Genomic DNA, 3,870 nt, shown 5'->3' with positions numbered 1-3,870 from the left:
GAAATGTTGTATTCTATCAATGGTGACTGCATTAATTATTGATACTTTCTACATTATGTATAGGCTACAAATTTTACTAATAATGTATTAACTCATTGTACTGTAGATTAATCTAATAGCATTGCTTCTTTCAAAATGTTAGCTGTCCCAGTGTCATACTTCATCACTGCAGGACACCCTGTCTAGTCTTATTTATATCTATGGAGTATGGTGTCAGACATGTCTCTAGTGCACATGTGCTCTCATCGGTAGAGAAGTACATGTTTCAAGTCAATAAATAGCAGAGCATGAAGCCATGTACTTACGTATGTGCTGTACCTGACAGTATGCAATGACTAAGGGCTTTTATACCAGAGACACATAAGCAATTTGCAGATTTTTTTTTTACCTATTCCTGAATAAAGAATATGTACTTGAATGTTGGCCAGTATGGAATTTTGGTTTGCTATCTAAAAGTTATTGATAAATCCTACAAGGCCAAAGATGAGTATGGGATATGTACCAGAGTGTATACATAAAATAATAAATGGTATCATTGCAAAATGACCTATAGTTGGTTAACCTTCTCCAGGCCATTTCTGACAAAACATATTTTAATATTTTTAGCACATGCAGATTTAAAAGCTTTAGTTTCAGTTATTAAAAAAAAAATTGTTTCATTTTTTTGTTTTTTTGGTGATGCATCAGACTTTATCTTTATGCCATTTTTTTAGCAGATTTTTTACTGAAAAAAAAAAAAAAAAACTGAACAGCAATAAATATCTTTCTTTATGTTTATAGTTTTATAATTTGTGTTTCCTTTTCACTTTGGTCATTTTCACCGCTGTAGCAGTGTCCCACCTCTGACGCTGATTGGCTGAGAGGGCCTGGCACAACACTTCTCAAGTCTGTGGGACCGGATCTGGAGCGGGGTGGTAAGTGAATGTAATTTATTTAACTCCCCAACCGCAACAACCCCCTCTCCCCCCGACACCAGGCATTGGAGAAAAAGGGGTCCAAGCTTGAGTACTCCTACAATCACTGTGCTGCTGCAAACTCGAGGATGTTATCAAGTGAGGTAGTTAAAGTAGATTTCTATTTTTATTTTTGTTATGTATTATAGGGCACCATTCATTTTTATACATTGTGCATGTGATAAGGAGTTAACATATATATAGCGCAAAAGCAAGTACAATTAACATGAATAAAATAAATGACGGACTGGTAAAGAGGGAGAGGGGACTCTGTCTATTTGAGCTTACAATGAGAGGTGGGAGACAGGGATTGAGGTGCAGCTAGTCATGGTGCAGTACAGTGGCAGCAGGATTACTAGGTTGTAGGCTATTCTGGAGATATAGTCTGGTTTGTTGGAGTAGTGACTTTCAGAGTATGGGGGATGCACAAGAGAGATCCTACAGACAGTGGTGTGTTGAGCAGACTAGACAAGAGCACCATTTATTTATTATCTATCTGTTATTACTATTATGCTCTGAGATTGTAACAGATGGAAGAACTGCAGTGTTTCTTTATCTACTGATCATCAACATAGAGAAAAAGGACATCACTAATGGTATTGTACAATATTCCAGCAACAGTGCCCCCTAGTGACACTGGTCAATAATTCAATACATGATTATGCCACCACTCATTGTCAGGTGCTTACCTTTCTGTACTCCCGCATTTGTTCCCTCTGTCAGCATCCACCAATCTGTTCCACATGGCGGCACTGGGAGCAGGTGAACGATGGTTGTCTCAATCACCAGCTAAATATTAGGTAAAGCTGATCAACTTATCTACTGTCTTTAATACTGAGCCAATCAGATTTCTGGTTTGGCTTCTAATCAAGTGTCTTACTGGGGGATTTAAGACAGACAATGGTACTCTGTCAGTGCCTGTGATTCTTCTATGGTTACTGTCTCTCCACACGTTGCCATTTATTCTGCTTCGTTAGCTTATGGTAAGTACTCCCGCTAACCTCTTGTCTGATGATTTTTGATTTATTTATGCTCTGTGATCTTGGTTTGTTTTCTGACTTCTCCATGTTTACACTTGTGTTTCTTGGTGGCTGCTTTCTCTGCCGGCGGCATCTGCTAGGTTTTAGGTGGGCACTTGGGGGTTGGTCCTGTGACATTGGGGTTGCAGGGCCATCCTATGGCCTCCCTTCCCTGCTTGCGCTCGCTTTGCGGGGTTAGCGGTCACTGACCGACACAGTGTGGAGTTAGTGTAGGGACTCATGTGAACCAGGTGACCTGCACCTGGTACATGAGGCAATATAGTTTGATCAAATTATATACCAACATCCTGGTGTTCGTTTTTAAATGTAGCCTATGACGTCATTGATGGACGGGGCCAACGGTGGCGCTGTAGGCGGGGCTAAGTGGCACTGTTGCTGTTAAGCCCCACCCACTTAGCACAATATGCAGTTGATAAAAGATCACTTTTTACTAGAACTAGCACCATGACGTATGATATAAAATAAGGTATGAAAACTGCTAAATTTACCCTTTACACCTATGTAGAGAAGTCAGAATGCAAAAGGGGGGGGGGGGGGGGGACAGTGTCACTTTAAGCTTTTTAACAATGCCCAGCTGAGATCCACTAAAGAAATAATGAAACGCACAATCACGTGTGGATTTGGTTATTCATTTGACTGACACTATAAACATTACTGTACACTTCCCAAGTTTTTTCCCTGAAACAACCTCTTCATAGTTAAAAACTGTCCCAACTGATATGGCTGACGTTATATTTGCACTATTACATCCTGACTTAAAATGAGGGAATTGATTTAGGATAAATAAAATTTCATGAAATACTAGATTGTGGTGAATCAGAAGAAGTGCTAAGGTTAAGGAGTTTAACTCTACTAAGCCAAGGGATGGGGGGCACACTTTGTTTTTGCTCTCTGTTTAACGTATGTTTTTAAATTGTTACTTTTAACGTTCACAAACATGGTCAACCACGATTTTGTGTATGCTAAAAAAAGAAAAAAAAAGCATTTGTTTTGATTCATTTTTTTTTTTTAAATAATGGAAGTCAATGGAAAAATGTATTCAAACACAATTGCACACAATTGTATCCATTTTTGCATCCGTTATATTTCAATAAAATGTATATGTTAAAAAGACTTTGTGAACCCGGCCATAGTCTAAAAGCGAGCAATGATTACATCTGTCCTCCATACACCCAATGTGACATAGGGTTGTAATTGTTAATATTCAAGCAACATCAATCCTATGTGTAGCTATTTTTATGTCAAATAACTTGAATGATCTTGAATTTTAACAAAAGTCCTAGCATTGTGATCCGAATGTTAGATTGAAAGTATAGGCCCGAACAACTTTTGTCGTACACATCACTTCCCCGGCCTTCTTTCCTATGCATCATTTTGTGCATTGACATTAAGTAAGGATTTCACTGATGACCAATTTAAAAATCAAAATAGGAACTTTGCAATGAGCTCCTCATAGTCCTCGGGTTCTGGGAAGCTGAATATCCCCCAAGGCTTGATTGATAAAACGTGGCATTTATCCTATCCCTTGGATGATGTTCAGAAAACTTTATGGCTGAGGCAAACAGCTGGTAAAGTGGGTTCAGAGAAAGGTGAAGGTAATCCACACATACAAATACAAGAGGATAATGATTTTAAAAGGCATAATAGTTGTAATAACACCATTAACCTTTTGCTTCAAATTATTGAATGTGTGGTCTTTTTTTTAGCAGACTAATGAAAGGTTCACACTAAGTATGATGCACATTAAGGGCACAATATGCAATTTTTGATGACTTTTTCTGGATATAAATATAGCCATGCTATTTCAACCCGTTTTGGAAAGGAATCCACATTTCGCTGCATTTTCACATTGTGCTTAATGCATCTAAACAGTTTGT

This window comes from Dendropsophus ebraccatus, chromosome 1 (genome assembly GCF_027789765.1).
Source record: "Dendropsophus ebraccatus isolate aDenEbr1 chromosome 1, aDenEbr1.pat, whole genome shotgun sequence".
Taxonomy (NCBI): domain Eukaryota; kingdom Metazoa; phylum Chordata; class Amphibia; order Anura; family Hylidae; genus Dendropsophus; species Dendropsophus ebraccatus.
The sequence above is the reverse complement of the archived record's forward strand: the minus strand, read 5'-3'. Positions refer to the sequence as shown.